Source organism: Alexandromys fortis, unplaced genomic scaffold, assembly GCF_014885135.2.
Source record: "Alexandromys fortis isolate MF-2015 unplaced genomic scaffold, M_Fortis_MF-2015_v1.1 scaffold_352, whole genome shotgun sequence".
Lineage (NCBI taxonomy): Eukaryota > Metazoa > Chordata > Mammalia > Rodentia > Cricetidae > Alexandromys > Alexandromys fortis.
Genome location: NW_026068237.1, coordinates 651,161 through 663,992, shown reverse-complemented (window position 1 = coordinate 663,992; position 12,832 = coordinate 651,161).

Genomic DNA, 12,832 nt, shown 5'->3' with positions numbered 1-12,832 from the left:
AGAACTGATAAGGCACGCTTTTACCAGAGGGAGAGGGGAGAAAGGGAAGGAAGAGGGAGCCATGAGGGCAGGCTTCAGTGTCCTGGTTCTGGGAAGGAACCATGGGCAGAAGGGATTGTGGGTAACTGACTGACTCAAGTACCAGCCTAACAAGCTCCTTCCAAGCCAAGGTCGGAGACCTTCCTGGTGTCAACATGGGAATCCAAGACAGAAGGAAGGTGCGAGAGAAACCTTCTGTGTCTAGATATTTGCAGGGAATAAGGGGGAGGCATTAACAGTCAGTGTTTCTATTGCCATGATGAAACACATATCCAAAAGCAACTGGGGAGGACAGGCTTTATTTGGAATAAATTATACTCCACTGAGGGAGGGCTAGGCAGTAACTTACACAGGACAGGAAGCTGGAGACAGGAGCTGATGCAGAGGCCATGGACGGGATCTGCTCACTGGCTTGCTCCCCATAGCTTCCCCAGGTAAAACCAGGAAATTACAGAATCCAGGAAAACCAGGCCAGAGGTGGCTCCACCCACAATGGGCTGGGTCCTTCCACATCCGCCACTAAGAAAACCCCCCACAGGCTTGCCTGAAGCCTGATCTTATGGAGGCATTTTCTCACAGAACTCCAGCTTGTATTAAATTGCCATAAAAAAGGATCCAGTGCAGGTATTGAGTGTATTGTCCCCCACGTGGTCCACAGTGAGGCGAAGGGGTCCCTATGACATGAAGGCTGAAAGATGAAACACTGAATCAAACGATTAAACGGCTTTGGAATAAAAAAAAAAAAAGCAACATAATGCCAGTGAGACCTCTCGAAGCAGGAACCCTGTTAGCAGAAGAAAATGGCCAAACTTCCTAGCCCCACATACAAACGTTCAGGTGTTGTGTCCGGGGTTTGTAATAGTTTTAAAAATGGCAGGAGAGAGACACCATTATGCAACAGGGCTCATGTGGAGAGTTTTATTGGGGGAGGGAAGTGAAATAAAGGGGAGGAGGAGGCCAGCTTCTGGTGACAGGATTGGCAGAGGAGAGGAAGAGAGAGACAGAGACAGAGAGACAGAGGGAGGAGGCCAGTGACATATTGCATGTGTCCTAGCAATGTACTAGATGATGTTGTCAGGACCCTGCGCGGGCCAGAGTTCTGTCTGAGTGCATCCTGTCAGGTCAGGAGATAGGCTAGCCTAACACCTGACTGCTAACAGGGTTGCCCAGTCAGTGTGCCATGTCCTCCTGTTCCTGAGTTTCACTCACCGTGCCTAGCTGCTAAGGTGCCTGGTCTGAACTGTCAAACTCAACACTGCCACTGGGGACTCAGGCGCCTTCCTTGATTCTGGCCACCCTCAGTGAGGAAGAGACAGCAGCAGCCTCTTGAGCAGCCAGCTAGAAAGCTGTGTGATCTTCACTTGCAATTAGTACTTTGTTGTTTAGGTTCGAGACAAGTTCTGCGTGCGTAGCCCAGGACAGCCTCGATCTCAATCTGACAGATTCTCCGGGTGCCGGGATCTCAGGTGTGTCCATAACACACCTGGCTAGGAAGACTATTTCTTGATGCTCAAGGCTTTCAGTCCGTGATCTACTCCTGTGTTCTAGGGAAGGTCGGCAATTCCATTCCTCTGTGAGTTTTCATTTAGCTGGGGTGGGAAACTGGGGCGTGCTGTGTTGGGTTGAGTAGTAGTCTGAGGTTTGGTCTGATGTGGCGAGAGTGTCCAGGGCCAGTTAGCCACACTGATTGTTGATCTAGGTTGAGGGTATGTGATGCAGTACTAGCTCTAAAGCCAAAGAACAATAAAGCCACCCAGCCACAAGTACCGAAGCCCGAACTGACATTCAATTCTGCCTTCTGTGACTTGGTCTGTGTGCTCCCTTAATTTCCCATTGTCCTTTAAGAGGTGTGGTTTCTAGACTCTGTTTTAGCCCTGGGCAGTTTATTACTGGACCCTATAAAAATGAATCCAAGTGTTAAGAGAGCTTAATTCACTAAGAGTTTAATGAACATCCACAGCATTCCTGCACACCACTACAAACCAGGAGAGAAGAGCTATCTCTATGGCATCCTTATTTCCACCACAAGGACTCTAATCAAACGTCCCTAGTCCCTCTCTACACTGCTGCTGGAACTCGGGGTGAGACCATTTTGTCAGACGAGTGCTACCCTCTGGGCTATGCAGGTTTCCCTGATCCTGACACTACCCATTCTCACAGAAACAGCTCCAGCCTGTAACAGGATGAAAAGCAAGGCTAGTCCCCACCGCACATTCTGAACGCACTTAGTCAGCCCTGGTCAGCAGTGCCCTACGCCGGGTTCCTCTCTTTTTGCCAGTTCTCCTTCCAATGCTACCTGTCTGCTGTGTGCTGGCATATGGATGAACCTTGACCAAGCTAAGACCTTGAGGAGCTTAAATTCCAGAGGGGGGAAGTGGAGGAGGCAGAGGGACAAGACATTCGATGAATCATGTAGTGAGTAACGGGAATGTGGAGAAAGAGTGGCCTTGAGTGGTGACAGAGGGGTTTCAGGGCTCAGTGTGGTGGCCTGGGCTAAGGCAGAGCGGGCTCATGACAGCTGAGCCAAGACTAAGAGAAGGTGAGGGGTAAGTCAGAAAGACACACAGAGTGGGGCTCAGGGACACTTCACGCTCAAATAGCAATGAAGAGGTTCATGCCATAGTGGTAAAACAGAATTAAGGATGAGGAAGTCATATGTAGTCCATAGAAGGGCCTGGGTACATCTCTTGGGGAGATGGACAGCCTTTGTTGAGAGTGAGGTGAGCCACCCTTCCTTCTGGACCTTGCTGGATGACGGATAGAGACTAGACTCTATAAATCGATCAAGGATGGAAGCAGGGGACCAAGTCAAGCTAATGGAGCCCAGAGATAGGTATGACTGGGCCAAAGGCACCAGGACAGAGGAGACAGAAGCAGGAAGAGCCCAGTTCTCCTGCTGCCACCACCAGCTCGTCCCCACCTGTCCTCAACACAGCATCTCAGCCTTCTGGTCTGCAGTCCACCGACTGGGTCAGAGGATCTAAAGTCAATCTCCAAGCCCCCGAGTGTGGTTTTCCTGAAGAAACAACGAGAGCAGTTCAATGATTACAGCCTTAATTTTGCTCTGATTCAACACAGCTCTCCCCTCTGGCATGATTAGTCAGGTACCATTACCATTTTGTAATGAGATTAATGAGAGAATTCATTCAGAAGTCATTATCTTACCTAATAATGACCTTACTGATTACTGTATCTCCTTCAACTAGGTTACTGATTTTGATGAAAATATAATAAATATAGCTTGCTGCACCTGGAAATTTGTTCTCTGCCTGGAATAGTTCTGGGGTGAGGACTTATTTTTAAGAATTTCTTGAAAGTGATTAAATATTTTGGTTCTCCTGAGGCGGTATTTCTGTGTTTTCACAGATGACATTTTTGAAATGTATGAAATATTTGATGATAAAATATTTAATAAGCCCAGCGTTCGTATTTTTCAGACATCTGTTTCTACTTTGAATCTGTCTGAATATGATTTTACATGAAATTTCTATTTGCATGTTGTATTGGTTTAAGAAAGGGGCTTGTGCTCCGCATGACATATGCAGCTCATAAAATAATGAATGCCTGCGCCTCGCCATCCAGAAGACCGTGCCGGCATTGTGGTCTGCATATTAAAATGTATCTAAGCAAGTCATTAAATAAAAAACAGCCCTTTCCGCAGCCCTGTGTCGTGCAGCTCGGCTAATTGAGCGCCTGCTAGGTCCCACAGTGCTGGGCCAGCTATCCCAGAGACTGGCTGCTGAAAGCCTCACAAAGCACCTACTGTGTGCCTAGTGCCCTGGAGTCATGTTTCCTTTAGGAGAGAAAGTGCCACAAAGACGTCTGGCACCGCCTCACGCTTGGGTAGCAATGCCACCTTGATCAAGTACCTCAGCCTTTCTGTGCCTCAGTTTCCGGATCTGTAAAATGAGTCAAACCCTGATTCCTCAGTTCTTTGGGAGAATGAAAAATGAAATTAGAAAACGGGATGGCGAGATGAGTCAGTGGTTAAGAGCATGTTTTGCTCTTGCAGAGGACCTGAGTTCGGTTTCCCAAAGCTGCAAGCTATCCAGCGCCCTCTTCTGGACGCTGTGGGCAGCTGTACTCACACTGTGCCATACCCTCGAGCGTAATTAAAAATGCATCTTTAATTTTAGAATGAGAAGATGAGTCCTACTGGTAAAAGGACTTGCCTACCAACACAAGCTGTGCAGGTATGAACGGAGGAGTCCCAGCCCCATTGACTGCAAGCCCAACTGTGGTATTGTGACAGCCTGGTTTTTATCACTGCCATTTCATCCCGTCTGCACTGAGAACACAGTCAGCTTCCATTTGGGGACTTGATATAAACTCTTAAGCAATTTTCATAAATCTAAATAGCTTTTCTATAGTTATTCTTTTCTCCGAGTTCATCTTAATCCATGTGTCACCTGCAAAGATGGATGGGTAATTTAGAGTCTTGATTGATGTGGATTTTGCCTTATGCCTTTCCTCGAAGTTAATGGGAGCCATGCGGTCCCAGATCCATGAATCAGCCCAGCTGGAAGCATGCCACCGGAGGGAACGGAGAACAAAAGCCCAGCGGGTGCTGGGAGGCAGTCCCACTCACGGTTGGGGCTAGGGTAAGAGAGCCCCACATGCAAATAGCACTGAAGTTGGAGTCACAGCTGCTTCCCGCCGGGCCATCATTCTAATGGGGGCTCTAGACAGTTCATTTCTCTTTGGATCTTAGAGTCTTCACTTTTAAGGTGGTTTGTTGCTGAGGAGATGACGGGTAAAGCATTTGTTTGGAAACCATGAGGGCCCGAGTTCAGATCCCAGAAACCCTTATAAAACGTCAGGTGACAAACCCACCTCTAATCCCAGAGCTGTGAAATGGGAGCCCAAACAGAAGGGGCTCTCCCAGCCCACCGGGCAGCTAACCTGGGCTTTAGAAGACGCTCCTGGCCTGTTAGAGGCCACCTAATGGAAGGGACTTGAGGGCTGACCCCCTCACGTTGTCCTCTGACTTCCACATGAGTCTCAGGTGCGCCCACGCCTACACATGTACCTGTCCGTATCATCCAAAGATGCTCAGGCAGTCATCTATGCTAAAGCCACGTGCTGACAGCGTGGGGGAAGTGCAGTACAGGAGCCAAGCAAAAGTGAGGGCTAAGGAAGCCAGTCTGTGGGAGGTATACCCGTCTTATGCAAAGCGTGCAGTGGCGGAAATGATGTCACAGACAGTATGGCAAGTGTAGGAGAGACTCACATACAGGGAGAGGCCAGGTAGACCTGGCGCTGGAAGTAAAAATAAATAATAAATAAATAAACAAACAAAAACAATGAAGGGGACATGATCACGCTAAAGGTGTGGACCTAGCCCAGTAGAAATTAGACTGAGCAGCGTCTTGTCTGAATCCTGGTACAAATGCATTGTGGGACTTTATGAAAACCCAGGTACGGAGTAGACAGTGGGTCAACTGCCTAGGGCACAAGTTCCTGTGGGGAAGCTGAGAGGTTGCTGGAATTGGTGAAATGGACCATAGTAGCTCTTCCATCAAAGTAGACAGCGCCCCCCAGTGGAAGCCAAGAAGTACACACTCGGATTGGGTTTTCTCCACAATTTCTATTAACCCAGGCACTCTCCACTCTTGAAATGCTTTGGACACAATGATTTAAGGACAATCATCTGAAAGGTTAGTAATTAAAACAGCATCCAGAACCAGGCACACAGAGAGAGAGAGAGAGAGAGAGAGAGAGAGAGAGAGAGAGAGAGAGAGAGAGAGAGAGAGAGAGAGAGAGAGAGAGAGAGAGAGAGAGAGAGAGAGAGNNNNGAGAGAGAGAGAGAGAGAGAGAGAGACAGAGAGAGAGACAGAGAGAGAGACAGAGAGAGAGACAGAGAGAGAGACAGAGAGAGAGACAGAGAGACAGAGAGACAGAGACAGAGAGACAGAGACTCTGGCAGTATATCTGTAGTTCCTGCTTTCGGGTGCACTGTCTTAGTTATGCAATGAGCTGATGGCCGTGAGTGATGATGCACATCTGTAATTCAAGCATTGGGGAAGCTGAGGCAGGAGGACCACAAGTTGAAGGCCAACCTGGGCGACCTAGTGAGTCCAAGCATCAATAATGAAAGTGATAGAGTTGGGGATGAAGATAAAGATGAAAGAGATGGGGGCAGACTTATGGATGGGGAGGGAGGGAAGAAGGGAAACTGAGTCTGAAGAGGAGACAATGACAGGGTAAGGTAGGTGCCCAGAGCCTGGGGCCTTTTCACTGCAGTCTCCGGAAGATACTGGCACTGCTGGGAACACGCCCCATTCTGCTACAATGCTGTGTCTAAAGGAGTCTAGAGCTAGTGACTAGAGTCACGCGTTCAGGGCTAAATAGATTTAGCTTTGGAATTACCTGCCACCTGCTATCTGAGTGACCTCTCTAAGGACTTCTCAGGGACTGTCTTCCTCTGCTGTCACACAGCCAAAACAATTCCCTTCCTTTTAGTTCCTCTTGCCTTTCGTTTCCACAGGGCTGACAGGCGAAAGGAGGACACTCTGGGCCTCTAGCCCCATGACTTCCCCTTCCACTGAGGCCTGGAGGGACCTTAGCATCATCAACCTTGGTTCCCAGTGAAAGGAAGAATTTAACTGCCAGTTACCAGATGGGGAGCTCTGAAGCCCGAGACCTCTCCTGGTGGGCTGTCCCAGGTCTTCACTCACTCGGGAAGGTAGAGAGGGTTGTTAGGTTGGTGTTCGGCCACAAATATAGAGCTGGGCTCTCCAAATGTTTTATCAATAAAAAGTGAATGCCCGGCTCTGCTCACCAGACTCCTGGGCCGTATTTCTCAGCTGGTCCTCATTTTAGAGGAGAGAAAGATTTTTGTCAAACCCTTAAAAGTCTACCAAGGGCGTGGTTGGGAGAAAATTGCCCTTGATTTCTGAACCGAAGTCTGCAGATGCTCAAGTCCCTTACACAAACTGATGTGGCATTTGCATATATCCTACACACATCCTCCAGTAAACTTTAAATCATCTCCAGGTTACTTATTATCTCTAATACAATGTAAATGCTATGCAAATTGTCTCTCTACTGTATTACTCGGAGATTAATGACAGGAAGCCCTATTCACACTCCACACAGGGTAATTTTCTTTTTAGAATTTCAGTCCTTGATTGGTTGAATTTTTAGGTGCATAACTTTCAGATAGGGAGGGTGTCCCCTGATTCATAATAGCCATCAAAGCCGGAAGTAGTGCTTGTATACACCTATAACTCCAGCCTTGGGGAAATAGAGGTAAGAGGGTCAGGAGTTCAAGACCATCCTCAACTACTTGATAAGTTCAAGCCCAACCCAAGCTTCATGATACTCTGTCTCAAAAAACAAACAAACAAACAAATAAATAATAGGCACCAACGAGAGACTATTATAGTACTCAGGAGGCAAACGAAGGTGGATCTCTGTGAGTTCAAGGCCAGCCTGGTCCACATAGTGAGTTCTAAGTCAGGGCTATGTAGTGTCTCAAGAGAAGAGTTGAGATGAGGAAAGAGAGGTGAGGGCTTTTCAAATGGGAACATGTTCATGAATGAAGCCGTGGCCCTGGGAATGGTTCCTAGCTCCTTGTACCTGATTCCTGTGCTAGGCTTCCTCGGCATGCCTTGCCATGTGTCCTGCTTTGATGTACTTTCTCTGTCATCAGAATGCTGAACTCTTCACCTTCATCTGTCTGGACTGCCCTGTCTGTGGTCCCAGCTGTATCCACATCCATAGCACCATGTAGGTTCCTCCTCTCTCATCATCACTCTCCCACTTCCTTTGTGGGTGCCACCAGGTGAGTCTGTCCTGGTCCATCTTGTATTCTTACTGAGGCCATTTTCAGTTCAACTGGAAGTTGATGTCCTTGGTGGAGAATCCCATGGAAAATGACCTTACCCAAATCAAGCGTAGGTAAACTCAATCTCTTGGGTCAGATACCCCAGCAAACTTATCTTAGCTTCTGTTAGGCTGCCTGCTTACGCAGACCTCCTCTTCCAGCTAATGGCTTATCTTGGTTTCTGTTAAACTGCTTGCTTTCATGACCGTACCCCAACCACCATTGCCCTGTAACTGCCAAGCAAGATGCCAGGATGTTTTTGCCATCAAAAAACCTTTGCTCTGGACACTCAGTGCTGTACTTGGGTACCTGAATACCTGAGTGTGGTCCCTGTTGGTTGGAGTAAAGACAGCTGCCTGAGTGGTCATCTCTGATGGACTCCTCATAACTTTGTGCACCCCTGGTGCTGGGTTGGGGTACATGAGACTCTGTTTCCAAAACAACAACAAAACACAACACAAAGTGCAGTTTTAAAAGTAAAGAAGTTTGCACAGAGCTGTGGTAACAGTCCCACCCTCTTCCAATCTAGATCTCAACACTAAAATAATGGACTTCCTGGAAAATTCAGAGCACTGACCCCAGGTGATTGGCCAATAGCATTTCTGCTTCTACAATATTGAACTAATCCATAAAGATTCAAAGAGAACTTTTGAAATGCAGAAACTAATTGTTTTATGATCACTGAGTCTTCAAGAGCATGAAGTTTGTGTCTAATCATCCAGGCGCCTTGATCTTCAGGCCAACACTCAGAGCAACTGCAATGGAAGACATCAAACCCATACTGACTACACCATCTACTCCTGAGCGCTGGTGTGTCCCTGCCAGTCTTAAAGGACAGAAATGATTGAGATTTGCTATCCCTCAATGCCAAGTATAAGTTGTGTCTTCTAAAGGTTCAGTGAATCCTAATCATACTGGATCAAGCAAGTTTAGCCCATAAACTTCTTATTAGGAGAGTTTTACTCAGCCAGAAATTACAGCTTCTCATCCCAGTCTATAATATGCATTCAAATACTGTAATTCAATGGAATTGTGGGTTTTCTGGGAATTCTGTCTATCCTCCATGGAGTCACTTCTTTATAAAACATGCTTGACAAAAGAAAAGAGGAAATTCCTTGTTACAGTGATTGGTGCCTTATATCTCTGTTTTCCAGGGAAGCCAAATCAAGATAAACACTCGGTGTGTTTGCATAAGTCTCAGAGCAGCAGAAATCTTTCGTCAGAGAAATATGCTCAGGAGTATAGCTTCCAGAGCACCATGAGCTGCAGACATAAAGCTTTCAGAGTTCCCTTCAGCCATACAGATTGACACCTTTTAATCATCTGGGGTAAATCTCCCATCTCTCAAGGCCGTCTCTAGAAAGAACTAGTTTCAACCTGAGTGACATCAGATCTTCCCCAATGTGTAGTCAAGATGACAATGTTCCTCAGAGTTGCTGGCTCCTAAAACCCCATTCTTCTTCATCCAATGCTTCATCCACAGCAATGAGAAAGAAAACAGAATCCAAGTATTTGTTTGTTTTCCTGTTGCTGTGACAAAATGCCCCTGGCATGAACATCCTGTGCTCGGGAAGGCTTTCTGGAGTCACGATTGGGAGATACAGGTGGCCAGGAAGCTACAGAAGTAAGTTTTAAGGAGCCTTGCAGCAGTCTAGGAGTTAAATCCAAGAGAAAGGGCTGCGTCCTAGTAAAAGCAAGTGTTACATTTTTATCTGCCCCCACCCCATCTCATGTTCCACGGTGGCCTTGAAAATCAGCAGCACGAATTCACAGCAAACCCACCAACTTGACGGCTGTGTGTGAGACAAAGCAGGAGAACTGCCATCACTGTACCTGTCCGCTACCTGGAAGACCATCTGGCTTGGCTCAAAATGCCCCCTAGATCAGTGATTCTCGATGTGTGGGTGGAGACCCTAATGGGGTGGAACAACCCTGTCAGATGGATCACATGTCATATACCATTTATATTATGACTCATACCAGTAGAAAAATTAGTTATGAAGTAGCAACAGAATAATTTTACAGCTAGGGCTCACCACAACATAGAAACTGTATTAAAGGGTGGCAGCATTATAAAGATTGAAAATTACTGTCAAACATTTAGAGGCACAATAAAAGAACTTCTGGAGGCATCACAATTCCTGACTTCAAACTATACTACAGAGCTACAATACTGAAAACAGCCTGGTATTGGCATAAAAACAGACAGGAGGACCAATGGAACCAAATCAAAGACTCAGATATTAATCCACACACCTACCAACATCTTATCTTTGACAAAGAAGCAAAAAAAATATAAAATGGGGAAAAGAAAGCATATTTAACAAATGGTACTGGCATAACTGGATATCAACATGTAGAAGAATGAAAATAGATCCATATCTATTACATTGCACAATACTCAAGTCCAAATGTATCAAAGACCTCAACATAAAGCCAGCCATACTGAACCTCCTAGAAAAGAAAGTATGAAGTACACTTGAATGCATTGGCACAGGAGACTGCTTCCTAAATATAACCCCAGAAGCACAGACACTGAGAGAAACTATTAATAAATGGAACCTCCTGAAACTGAAAAGCTTCTCTAAAGCAAAGGACACAGTCAACAAGACAAAATGACAGCCTACAGAATGGGAAAAGATCTTCACCAACCCCACATCAGACAGAGGGCTGATCTCCAAAATATACAAAGAACTCAAGAAATTGGTCATCATAAGAACAAATAATCCAATAAAAAATGGAGTACAGACCTAAACAGAGAACTCTCAACAGAGGAATCTAAAATGGCCAAAAGACACATAAGGAAATGCTCAACATCCTTAGCCATCAAATGCAAATCAAAACAACTCTGAGATTCCATCTTATACCTGTAAGAATGGCCAAGATCAAAAACACTGGTGACAACTTATCTTGGAGTGGATGTGGAGCAAAGGGAACACTCTTCCACTGCTGGTGGGAGTGCAAGCTGGTACAGTCCCTTTGGATATCAGTTGGTGATTTCTCAGAAAATTAGGAAACAACCTTCCGTAAGACCCAGTAATACTACTTTTGGGTATATATCCAAAGGATGCTCAATTGTACCACAAGGACATGTGCTCAGTTATGTTCATAAATAACAGCATTATTTGTCATAGTCAGAATGTGGAAACAACCTAAATGCCCCTCAACTGAAGAATGGATAAGGAAAATGTGGTACATTTACATAATGGAGTACTACACAGCAGAAAAAATAATGACATCATGAAATTTGTGGACAAATGAATGGATCTAGAAAACATCATATTGATTGAGGTAACCTAGACCCAGAAAGACAAATATCATATGTACTCACTCACAAGTGGCTTTTAGACATAAAGAAAAGAAAAACCAGCCTACAGTTCACAATCCTAGAGAACCTAGACAACAGTGAGGACCCTAAAAGAGACATGGATTTAATCTACATGGGAAGTGGAAAAAGGCAAGATCTTCTGAGTAAATTGGGAATATGTGTTTGGTCAAAAGTGAGACCCCAGTCCTTTAACACCCTATATCCAAAGGGGCTGGAATGTGATGTTGAGTTGAAGGGTCACCCCAACCTGCCGAGCTTGGACTCCAACTCCCAGCCTGCCAGGTGCTGGCCTCTCTCCGGGGAGTACCCAGGACCACTTCCACAGGGTATTTAGGGTTGTGCTGGAAAGAGGAACATGTGGTTTTGGGTTTGTGTATGTGCTCCCTCTGTCTTCCCCCGCCATGCTCCCCACGCCCAGGAGTATGCCCTCTATTAAACATGGGCATTTGATTTGGCTTAATCTGGTTTGATTGGAGTTCTTTGCACTGGTGGAGAGGTTTTTCTTAACAATATGGGGACCATGAGAGAGGATAAAAAAGGAGGGGAGAAGAAAAGAGGGAAGTGGAGAAAAAAATATATAGCTCAATAAAAACAATTAAAAATAAGAAAGCATTTAGAGGCAACTGATTAAATCTGTGACTTCCTGGGTGGTTGATCACTGGAACAAACAAGAGGCTAAGCAAAAGTTTGAAAGAAAAGAAGGTACATAAGGCCACAGGGGCTTTTAAAGGTCTGAGTTCATCTTGAGAATATAGCAGCTCAGACACACATGCAGGGCTATGCTTGTGTCTGGGACTGCACCATTGTTCAGGCTCTACACAAGGAAAGAGAAGTAAAGGCTAGGGTAGAGTTGCAGCCCCTGTCTGAGGGTAGAGAACATGTACCAACACAGTAGGGTTGTCAGCCCCTTGTCTGGGGGTAGAGAACATGTACCAACATACGGTAGGGTTGTCAGCCCCTTGTCTGGGAGTAGAGAACATGTACCAACACACACAGCTGAGTCCTCGGAAGAATGAACTACTAAGGTGACCGAACTGAGACTTTGACACCACACACAGCAAGGGACACAGACCCTAAAGAAGTTCCATGGTTGTGAAATTATATTATTTTCAATTTCAAGTACTTAGCAAAATATTATGATTACTCAAAACAAAATATGAACATATGATCCACATCAACAGAGCACTTAGCAGATACTCCCTGAGAAGGCCTTTCCAGACAATTATTTATATTATTACTGCAAGTATGTTCAGTGAGCAAAAGGAAACCATATCAAAGAACCAAAGAAATGTATGGGAATGATGTCTTGCCTGGAATAGAAGTTGTATCAGTTCATCCTTATGTAAATTACATTAGCTTATATCACTTTCAGTAAAGTATAAAAATTATCTTTTTAAAAAAAGAATCTGTTCTACCAAAAGCAATCTATAGATTCAATGCAATCCCCATCAAAATCCCATCAAAATTCTTCACAGATCTGGAGAAGACAATAATCAACTTTATATGGAAAAACAAAAAACCCAGGATAGCCAAAACAATCTTATACAATAAAGGAACGTCTGGAGGCATTACCATCCCTGACTTCAAACTCTATTACAGAGCTACAGTATTGAAAACAGCTTGGTATTGGCATAAAA